We start from the raw sequence: 10,816 nt of genomic DNA on the forward strand, positions 1-10,816 counted from the left end.
ACTCTAGCACTTCCCATAGATGTCACTTTTCACACAAATTTTAGATCCATTCACTACATTGACAAGCAGGAATGGAGACTGGGTCCAGTTCTTGAAACAGGTTCTAACAGCTTTTGCACACAACTATTTCGTTTGTTCAAAAGGCAAAGTACATATCCTATATGTTTTTCCTAAGGATCATTATTATGGCCTGGGAAGATGGCTCAGTCAGAAAAGTGCTTGCCACATAAGCACGAAGATGTAAATTCTGTCCTTTATAACCTACATAAAAAAGCTGTGACTGGTAACATGAGCCATAAACTCAGTTTCAGGTAGGTAGGAACTGACAGATCCTTCAAACTTGCTGGTCAGTTAGCCTAACTTGATCTGTGAGCTCCAGATTTAGTGTGAAAACCTGTCTTAAGAAAACTACAGAGAACAATATCTTTATTCTGAGGACAAAATATCGAACATGGTTCCAAGACCAATTAACTTGTGCTAGGTATTCTCTCTCTCTCTCTCTCTCCCTCTCCCTCTCCCTCTCCCTCTCCCTCTCCCTCTCCCTCTCCCTCTCCCTTTCTCTCTTCCCCTCTCCCCTTTTCTCTCTTCCCTCCCTTTCTCCCCTCTTTCTTTCTTTCCTTCTTTCTCTCTCTGTCTCTTTCTTTCTTTCTTTCTTTCTTTCTTTCTTTCTTTCTTTCTTTCTTCCCTAACTACAGATAATAGGCAGGGCCCAGCTGGGCCTTCTAGTGAATTATTTGAAACAAGGTCAGCATGCTTGGCCATGCAATCCATCTGCTGACCTTTATCCTTTAGACTTTCAAACAGGAAAAAATAGAAACAATATCTTTTAATACTGTACCCAGACTTGATCATTCTCAGACAAGGTTTCTCTGTGTAGCCTTGGCTGTCCTGTAAGTTGTTCTATAGACCAGGCTGGGCTCTAGCTCACAGAAATCTATCTGCCTCTGCCTCTGCCTCTGCCTCTGCCTCCCAAATGCTAGAATTAAAGGTGTGCACCATCATGGCAAGAGCTTCCTTCCTTTCCTCTAAAGGATATTTAGAGTGAATTTGATATCCAGATTTCTTATTTCTGGAGAGAAATGCATTGCATATACTTACATTTCTTCTTTGTCACAAGTTCTGCAGAGAAATGAAACACAAAGTACTTGGGTAGATGAAGCAACTGGCTTGTTTGAAATCCTTGGGCTGCCTCAAAATTAAACCAAACAACCAAAACCCTAAACCCTCACAACTCCAGTACTCTGACTGAATGTGGAGTTTGGGGGAGGTGGGTGAGAGGTAGGGGTTGAATAGGGAATTGGTCAATAAGGGAGGTAAACTGGGAGGAGGCAAGATTTAAGGAGCTATCTGTTCCCAGATCCAACTGAAAGAAAACAGGTCTACAGGAGTACTGACAGAGGTTTACAGGAGTGTCAAACCACTGTCAGAGACAGCAAGACAAGGTAACACCAGAGACAACCTGATGGCAAGAGGAAAGCACAGGAACCTAAAAAACAGAACCTGAGTCAACTTGGCATCATCAGAGCCCAGTTCTCCCACAAAAGCAAATACTGGATATCCAAACACATCAGAAAAGCAAGATTTGGATTTAAAATCACATCTCATGATGATGATAGAGGACTTTAAGAAGGACATAAATAACTCCCTTAAAGAAATACAGTACAACACAGGTAAACAAGTAGAAGCTCTTAAAGAAGAAACACAAAAATCCCTTAAAGAATTACAGGAAAATACCAACAAACAGGTGAAGGAATTGAATGAAACCATCCAGGATTTAAAATGGAAATAGAAACAATAAAGAAATCACAAAGGGAGACAACCCTGGAAACAGAAAACATAGAAAAGACATCAGGAGTCATAGATGCAAGCATCACAAACAGAACACAAGAAATGGAAGAAAGAATCTCAGGGGCTGAAGATACTATAGAAAACATTGGCAAAAGTGTCAACGATAATGTAAAACACAAAAAGCACCTAAGCCAAAATATCCAGGAAATCCAGGACACAATGAGAAGAACAAACCTATGGATAATAGGTATAGAAGAGAGCAAAGATTCCCAACTTAAAGGGCCAGGAAATATCTTCAACAAAATTATAGAAGAAAACTCCCCTAACCTAAAGAAAGGGATCCCCATAAACATATAAGAAGCCTACAGAACTCCAAATAGATTGGACCAGAAAAGAAATTCCTCCAGACAAATAATAATCAAAACACCAAATGCACAAAACAAAGAAAATATTAAAAGCAGTAAGGGAAAATGCCAAGTAACAAATAAAGGTAGACCTATCAGAATTACACTAGATTTCTCACCAGAGACTATGAAAGCCAGAAGATCCTAGCTAGATGTCATAGAGACCTTAAGAGAACAGAAATGCCAGCCTAGGCTATTATATCCAGCAAAACTCTCAATTAACATAGATGGAGAAACCAAGATATTCCATGAAAAAACCAAATTTACAGAATATTTTTCAACAAATTTAACCCTACAAAGGATACTAGATAGAAAACTCCAACACAAGGAGGGAAACTACACCCTAGAAAAAACAAGACAATAATCTCCCGGCAATAAAACCAAAAGACGAGAGCCACACAAACATAATTCTACCTCTAACAACAAAAATAACAGGAAACAACAATCACTCTTCCTTAATATTTCTTAACATCAATGGACTCAATTCCCCAATAAAAAGACATAGACTAACAGACTGAATATGTAAAAAGGACCCAGCATTTTGTTGCCTACAGGAAACACACCTCAGTGACAAAGACAGCCAATACCTCAGAGTAAAAGGCTGGAAAACAACTTTCCAAGCAAATAGTCCCAAGAAATAAGTGGGAGTAGCCATTCTAATATCAAATAAAATCAATTTTCAACCATAAGTTTTCAAAAAAGATAAGGAAGGACATTTCATATTTATCAAAGGAAAAATCCACCAAGATGAACTCTTCAATCCTGACTATCTATGCTGCAAATGAAGGGCACCTACATACATAAAAACAAACTTTACTAAAGCTCATAGCACAAATTGCACCTCACACAATAATAATGGGAGATTTCAAGACTCCACTATCATCAATGGGCAGACCATGGAAACAGAAAATAAATAATGACATAGAAACTAACAGACGTTATGAACCAAATGGATTTAACAGATATTTATAGAACATTTCATCCTAAAACAAAAGAATGTATTTTCTTCTCAGCATGTCATGGAACCTTCTCCAGAATTGATCATATAATCGGTTACAAAACAGCCCTCAACATATCTAAGATAGTTGAAATAATCCCATGCATCCTTTCAGATTACCACGAAGCTGTTCTTCAATAACAATAAAAACATCAGAATACTCACATATACACAGAAGCTGAACAACATTGTACTCAATGATAACTTGGTCAAGGAAGAACTAAAGAAAGAAATTAAAGACTTTTTTAGAATGAAAATGAAGGTACCCAAACTTATGGGACATGATGATAGCAGTGCTAAGAGGAAAACTCAGAGTTGTGAGTAACTCCAAAAAAAGAAACAGGAGATGGCATACATTAGCAGCTTGACAGCACACCTAAAAGCTATAGAATAAAAAGAAGCAAATACACCCAAGAAGAGTAGAAGGCAGAAATAATCAAACTCAGGGCTGAAATCAACCAAATAGGAACAAAAGAACTACACAAAGAATCAACAAAACTGGGAACTGGTTTTTTTAGAAAATCAACAAGATAGAAAAACCCTTAACTAGACTAACCAGAGAGTACAGAAAGAGTATCCAATTTAACAAAATCAGAAATGGAAAGGGAGACATAACAACAGAAATGTAGAAAATTCAGAAATAATCAGATCTTACTACAAAAACCTATATTCAATTAAACTCAAAAATCTGGATGAAATGGACAATTTTCTAGACAGATACCAGCTACCAAAGTTAAATCAGGATCAGACAAACCATCTAAACAATCCCATAACTCCTAAAGAAATAAAAGCAGTTTTTACAAGAGTCCCAACCAAAATAAGCCAGGACCAGATGGGTTTAGTGCAGAATTCTATCAGAACTTCATAGAAGACCTCATACCAATACTGTCCAATCTATTCCACAAAATAGAAACATAAGGAGAGCTACCCAATTCCTTCTATGAAGCCACAATTATGCTTATACCTAAACCACACAAAGACCCAACAAAGAAAGAGAACTTCAGACCAAATTTCTTTATGAATATCGATGCAAAAATACTAAGTAAAACTCTCCGAAACCAAATCCAAGAACCCAGCAAAATGATCATCCATCTTGATCAAGTAGGCTTCACCCCAGGGATGCAGGGATGGTTCAATATATGGAAATTCATCAACCTAATCAACTATAGAAACAAACTCGAAGATTAAAAAACCACATGATCATCTCATTAGATGCTGAGAAAGCACTGACAAAATTCAACACCTCTTCATGTTAAAAGTCTAGGAAAGATCAGGAATTCCAGGCCAATACTTAAACATAGTAAAAACAATATACAGCAAACCAATAGCTAACGTCAAACTAAATGGATAGAAACTTGAAGTAATTCCACTAAAATCAGGGGCTAGATAAGGCTGCCCATTCTCTCCCTACTTACTCAATATAGTACTCAAAGTCCTACCCAGAGCAATCAGACAAGAAAAGGACGTCAACGGGATACAAATTGGAAAGGAAGATGTCAAAAATATCATGATTTGCAGATGATATGATAGTAAATCTATGGGACCCCAAAAGTTCCATCAGAGAACTACTAAGCCTGATAAACAACTTCAGCAAAGTAGCTGGGTATAAAATTAACTCAAACAAATCAGTATCCTTCCTCCACTAAAGGATAAACAGTTTAAGAAAGAAATTAGGGAAATAACACCCTTCACAATAGTCCCAAATAACATAAAATACCTCGGTGTGACTTTACTCAAGGAAGTGAAAGATCTGTATGACAAGAACTTCAAGTCTCTGAAGAAAGAATTGAAAAAGATCTCTGAAGATGGAAAGATCTCCCATGCTTATGGATTGGCGGGATTAATATAGTAAAAATGGCCATTTTGCTAAAGGAAGTCTACATATTCAATGCAATCCCCACCAAAATTCCAACCTAGTTGTAATGAAAGGTAGAAGTTTTAAGGTTGCCCCCCCCCCCAGACAAAAGTTTAGAGCAGAAGAAAGAAACTGGTCAGGCCCTAGAACTACATGTTCTAGGAACTAGCTGACTACAGAATGAGTAATTACACCAGGTGGTCCAGCGACTCTGTCCCAGGAAATAGCTGACCATAAAGTTAGATTAAAATCTTAAAGAACAATCTTGAGAAACAGGAAGCTTCTCCCAGGAACTAGCTGACCATAAAGTTAGATTACAATCTTGAAAACAATCTTTAGAAACAGGAAGCCTCTCCTTGTGATTTTTCACTGGTATTCTCGACATTTTCCAATGACGCCATCCCTACTCCCTTGGGTTGTGGTTTCTTCCTTTAAATACCCCCTCTCCCAGCTACTCAGGGTCGAAGTCCTCTACCCCTGCATGGGATATGATTCTTGACCCTAGAGCATTGGTTCCTATCAATAAACCTAATCTGATTATAGCAAGGACAGTCTCTTGTGAGTTCTTGGGGGGTCACATCATCCCGAGACTTGAGTGAGGGTCTCCCTGCTTCGGGGGTCTTTCACTTCATAGAGTTAGAAAGAACAATTTGCAAGTCCATTTGGAATAACAAAATACCCAGGATAGTGAAAATTATCCTCAACAATAAAAGAACTTCTGGAGGAATCACCATCCCTGACCTCAAGCAGTATTACAGAGCAATAGTTATAAAAGGAACTGTATAATATTGGTATAGAGAGAGGCAGGTAGATCAATGGAATAGAGTTGAAAAGCCAGAAATGAACCCACACACCTATGGTCATTTGATCTTTGACAAAAGAGCTAAAACCATCCAGTGAAAAACAGATAGCATTTTCAACAAATGGTGCTGGTTCAACTAGAGGTCAACATGTAGAAGAATGCAAATTGATCCATGCTTATCACCCTGTATAAAGCTTAAGTCCAAGTGGCAAGGACCTCCACATAAAACCAGGTACACACAAACTAATAGAAGAAAAAGTGGGGAAGAGCCTGGAACACATAGGCACTGGTGAAATTTTCCTGAACAGATCACCAATGGCTTATGCTCTAAGATCAAGAATCACCAAATGGGATCTCATGAAACGGAAAAGTTTCTGTAAGGCAAAGGACACTGTCATTAGCACAAAATGGCAACCAACAGATTGGGAAAAGATCTTTACCAATCCTACATCCAACAGAGAGCTAATATCCAAAAAATAGGAGCTCTATATTTCCTTCCTTCCTTCCTTCCTTCCTTCCTTCCTTCCTTCCTTCCTTCCTTCCTTCCTTCTTCCATCCCTCTCTTTCCCTCTTTTTCTTTCTGAGAGAGTTATGTATATGAGTATGTTGGGGCCCACAGAAAACAGAGGCACCACATCCTCCTTAACTGGACTTATAGTCAGTTATGAACTACACAGTTTGGCTCCCAGGACCAGAACTCATGAGAATTCTAACTGCTCTTTTAGGATGTCCTAGTTTTGAAAAAGTAGTTTCTACTCAGAAGTTGAAAAATTACTAATATGTTATAAAGACATACTCTGATATTTGCGTAAGTTAAAGTGTTAGCAGCTTTCTTTGAAAACTACAACCAAGACAAAATAATAAGTAAGATATGATTTTATTTTTTTAAGGAGATGTACCAGGGAGATGATTCAGGGCTTAAAAGTTCTTGCCAAATAAGCCTAACCATCTGACCTGTATCCCAGGAACCTAATGGATCATCAGTAGAGGACAGATTCCTGTGAAAACGTGACTCCTACACATATGCCATGGCCAGATATGCCTCTCTCAAGTAATAAAGCAATTTTTTAATGGGCCAAATGTATAACTCTCCAATGTTTCAAATAGGTGAATGTGACTCTTGGATATTATTATTTATAGTACAGTAAAATCTGTTGTTTTGTTTGTTTGTTTTTTTCTGAATAAAGTTGACTCTCAACACTACTGCTCTCCTATAGCTTCCAAGAGTCAAGGAGAAACTGCTGCACTGGGTTGCTTTTGAAATTGTTACAGTGGTAGAAAAGGCCCTTTAAGGGGAAACTTCAGCTTAAGAATAAACCTCAAATCTGCCTGAAGACATATTACAGTGACTACAATATCACACAGAACTCTCTGTCTTCCTGCCTTTTGAAAAGTAGACTTGAAGAGTACTTCCAATGTCACAGAACGTTGAGTGGAAAGTCCTGTAACTTTGCTTGCTTTTCTTCGACTTCTCCCTGTCCCTATAGTTGACATCCAACAGTGGGAAGCACAGATGACCAGCCTAGAAAAAAATACTGACTTTCTATTTAGCCGAGCCATTCATGTCCACAGTGTGTGTTCTGTGGGTCTGGACAAATGGCTGCATAATCGCGTCCCACAATGACACCTTTACTTTGTCACACAATATAGTCTCACTGCCTAAATGTCCCTGTCCTGCTGGTGAAATATCTCCCCAACCCAGGCCAGAAGTCTTTCCTGGGTTCTCTGCTTCCCAGATCTGCTGCAGGCCAGAGCCAGAGGTCCTTGTCACTGAATCAGTCTCCACTCTGAGGCAGGAAGAGGTCTATTAGTCTCTAGTTGAGGGATCTGGAATTAGAAGCATCTGTTTTGGGAAGGGTTGAAAATTCCTGTCTCCTTAGTAAGGTCAGCTTAGGTTTCGTTTCTCAATCAGAGTGCTCTGAAAGAGAAACGAAACACAAAGTAAACCAGAAACAAACATAAAATCAGTCTCCAAATGGCGCCAGCATGGCTCCTGACCTTGTTCCAGCAGTTTAGAATGTTTATTTAAAGTAAAGGATACAGTGATCTGGAAGTTGAAAGAGAGAGCTAGTGGCAAGAGGATTTGGGAGGAAGAAAAAGACCTTTGTTTTGAGCTGGCAGGCCTTTGTCTCAGGTCAAGAGGGTATAGGAGCTCTGCTTGCATGTATGTCTGAGAACCACTTAAGTGCAGGAGAGGCCAGAAGAAGGTATCTAAGCCTCCATAATCAGAATTATACAGATGGTGTGAGCAGTGAGTGCTCTGAGAATTGCACCCTGGTCTTCTTCAAGATCAGCAAGTGCTCTTAACCAATGAGCCATTGCTCCAGTCCTGCCTGTGGGATGATGGCCTTATGCAGACGAAGGCAGGTACAGGATAGAACAAGGCCCGTCATTGGACAAGAAGAAATGATGGGTGGGAGAAAAAAGTTTTAAAGGAGGAGGAGGAGACTGGGAGAGAGGAGCAGCCAAGAGAACATGGAAGTGGATATTAAAATTCCTCTCTACACATTTATAGTTTGTTATGAATATTCTTAAGAGATGGAATGTACAGGATTTTGTATGTCTAGGTGAGCAAATTATATCTTATCAATTGGATCAGATGTTATTGTGTTATGTATTCCTTCATGTGGTGATTTAATTGAGTTCAAGAGAGTATGTGGTGGCTGGACACACTGGGCCACCATGGAATTGGGATGTGTATGTCTGGCATGGTGGCGATCTGCCTTGGGAACTAGATGGGTAGAGAGATTGTTGCCAGGCTCAGAGATTAGCCATCCGCAATGTAATATGGGTTGGAGCTAAGTGGGTGAGAAGCTTTGCTGCTAAGATATAAATATCTAATAGATGCCATGTGGCCCTACAGTGTTGACTCTAGTGGGGATTAAAAGAAGCGATTTTATTAATTTACAGCAACACCTGCCTTCACCCAAAGTACAACTGTGCTATCACTGCTTAGCTGCTGGATGTTGTGTATTGCCTTTGTCTGTTCTATTATAGGAATATAACAGAGCATTCCATGGTAATGAATATATTACCCTTTCCAAAATGCACTACATTTTCTTGTTACTCATGTGTTGCACATGCTTAGTTCTCGATTACACTCTATCACAAACTGAAGTGTGCTGTATCATTTTGATTTACTTATCATGAGTTATAATGCAATAAGAACTCTCACATGGACTTGTTTACTTACTTTTTACACTAAGGAATGGAATTGTTGGTCCTGAGATTAATTAGGGGATCCATCTAGAGCTGTAGATGCTTTCTTTTCTACCTGTATCTCCATAGTCTCTCTTTAATGCTCTGTATAACAAACACTAGCATCATTGTATATTAGCAGAATCACCAAATTTGGAGGCTCTATGATGAATATTTACCAAAATTAAAATAAACCTCCAAATTAATCACAACTGGGGATGGAGTGAGCTTTTCAAAGTCCCAACCCCACTTCCTTCAACAAGATCACACCTTGTCTAACAAGGCCATATCTCCTAATTCTTCCTAAACAGCTCCAACAACTGAGTGCCATGCATTGTGAATATATGAGCTTGGCAGGGAGAAGAGGCAGTGTTTTCCATGCTTCAAAGAGAGAAAAGCCAAATAGCCATTCTTCAAGATCACTTCCTGTATTCCTAGCTGGACAAGAGGAAACATAAAAAGAATCATCCAGGTATGGAGGGTCAAGGCTCCATCCACAATATCACCCAGTTATTCTGCCTAGGAGTCTAGGAAGACTAAGAAGTACAACATGATGTGAAAGCAGAGGCTTTCTTTCAGCTTGAGAGGGGAGAGATGAGAAAGGTGCACAGGGCCAGCCTGGAGTGGAAGCAGTGGGAACAGAAGGTGATGGAGAACAATTAAATGGAGGAGAAGGCCACTTTGGTCCTGATACTCCAGGTTCTATGGGTAATGGGGACAAGGACAGTGGCATCAGGGCTAGTGGCATGGAGCAGGAGCAAAATGAGCCAGTTGCCGAGGACACTGATAGTCAGAAGAGTGTAAAAGCCTCAGCATAAGCAGATGCTCCTCCACCGCCCTAGGTTCACCAAGTGGCAGCTGGAGGAATTGGAAACCATTTTGCAATGCAGTGATTCCTTCGATGCCCCAACAAGGGAGGATCTTGATAGAATGATGAATGCCAGCATGTCCAGAGTACATAACTGGTTTGAGATTAGGAGGGCCACACGCAGAAGAAATAGGAGAACACGTATTCCTGAACATTTCAGAACAACATTTGAGTGCCCTACTTGTCTTGGAGCAAGATGGGGAGCAAGAGGTCCTTTTGCAACACCAAGATTTTGACCACATATGCCAGCCATGACAACTCTTGCTTCTCAACAATTCTGTCAGCAATAAAGAAGATTCTCAGAAAAGAAGAAGGAGGAGGAGGAGAAGAGGAAGAGGAAGGAGGAGGAGGAAGAGGAAGGAGGAGGAAGAGGAAGGAGGAGGAAGAGGAAGGAGGAGGAGGAAGAGGAAGGAGGAGGAGGAGATATGAGCCTATGGGGCCATTCTCATTCACCACAATGTAATATAGGAATATGGGGGAAGGACTGTATGAGCCATCTCTGCTAAAGGGAAACACTGTTCATGGTAAAGTTCTTTGTCATGAACTAAGGGCTAAATAGATGGCTCAGCCATGCAAGGCTAGGTTCACAACTAAAAAGACAAGAACGATGGCTAAAACATCCAGTTGTTTACAGAGGCTTGCCCATAATGGGTTCCTAGAGGTTAAGAGGTCTAAAACCAGGCAATTTCATTAGTTCAAAAAGACCTGATCAAAGAACACCTTCAGGGTGGATGAAAAAGGTGGTGTCAGGTTGCTTCTGACTTACCTCTTGTGCTAGAAGACCTGACAAGATAAATTTCTCAGATCCTTACCTCAAACTTGTTGATCTCTGAGAAAATCACCACTTGGACATCAGAAACTCTGTGTGACATATCTCCAATTACATTGATAGTTGAGTACCCCA

The 10,816-nt window shown here is 39.8% G+C and overlaps 1 protein-coding gene and 1 pseudogene across 4 annotated transcripts in view; one reads left to right on the forward strand and one right to left on the reverse strand.

Annotated features, from left to right (window-relative positions):
- Positions 1-10,816, reverse strand: part of LOC100909928 (uncharacterized) — a 127,471-nt gene that overhangs the window by 58,234 nt on the left and 58,421 nt on the right. The window lies entirely within an intron of this gene.
- On the forward strand, positions 9,432-10,237 carry Rhoxf5-ps1 (Rhox homeobox family member 5, pseudogene 1; annotated as a pseudogene).

Source organism: Rattus norvegicus, chromosome 4 (genome assembly GCF_021556685.1).
Source record: "Rattus norvegicus strain SHRSP/BbbUtx chromosome 4, alternate assembly SHRSP_T2T, whole genome shotgun sequence".
In the NCBI taxonomy this organism is placed as follows: domain Eukaryota; kingdom Metazoa; phylum Chordata; class Mammalia; order Rodentia; family Muridae; genus Rattus; species Rattus norvegicus.